Genomic DNA, 435 nt, shown 5'->3' on the forward strand with positions numbered 1-435 from the left:
TTCTTCAAATAGTATACTTATCAAGTTATTGAATAGTTTATAAAAAGTAATTTTATTTGCTTGGATCTATTTTGTCTAGACTTTATTGAGACTTTAGATAAAATATTTTTTTAACAAACAACAAATAATTTTTAACAAAACTTTTAACAAATAAAGAAATGTTAAAAAAAATACCGTTTGATGAAAATATGTTGTACTTTTTGGTGATTAAATCAGTTTTCAACTTCAAAACCTAAATTTCCTATTTTAACTTTTTAAACTTGAAACTTTTTTTAACTCTAACTTTTCCAGTTTTATTATAGTTTCCAGCATGTGGTTTTGAGAAACAATATAGTTTTTTTCAAGTTCTGCGCATGTGCACAAAAGATGCAGAAATTCTGTGTCGGGGCCATTAAACGCACTTCAGGCATATGTCCGCAAGGGGGCAATAAAGAT

The sequence above is a fragment of the Oryzias melastigma genome, linkage group LG4 (genome assembly GCF_002922805.2).
Source record: "Oryzias melastigma strain HK-1 linkage group LG4, ASM292280v2, whole genome shotgun sequence".
NCBI classification, from domain to species: domain Eukaryota; kingdom Metazoa; phylum Chordata; class Actinopteri; order Beloniformes; family Adrianichthyidae; genus Oryzias; species Oryzias melastigma.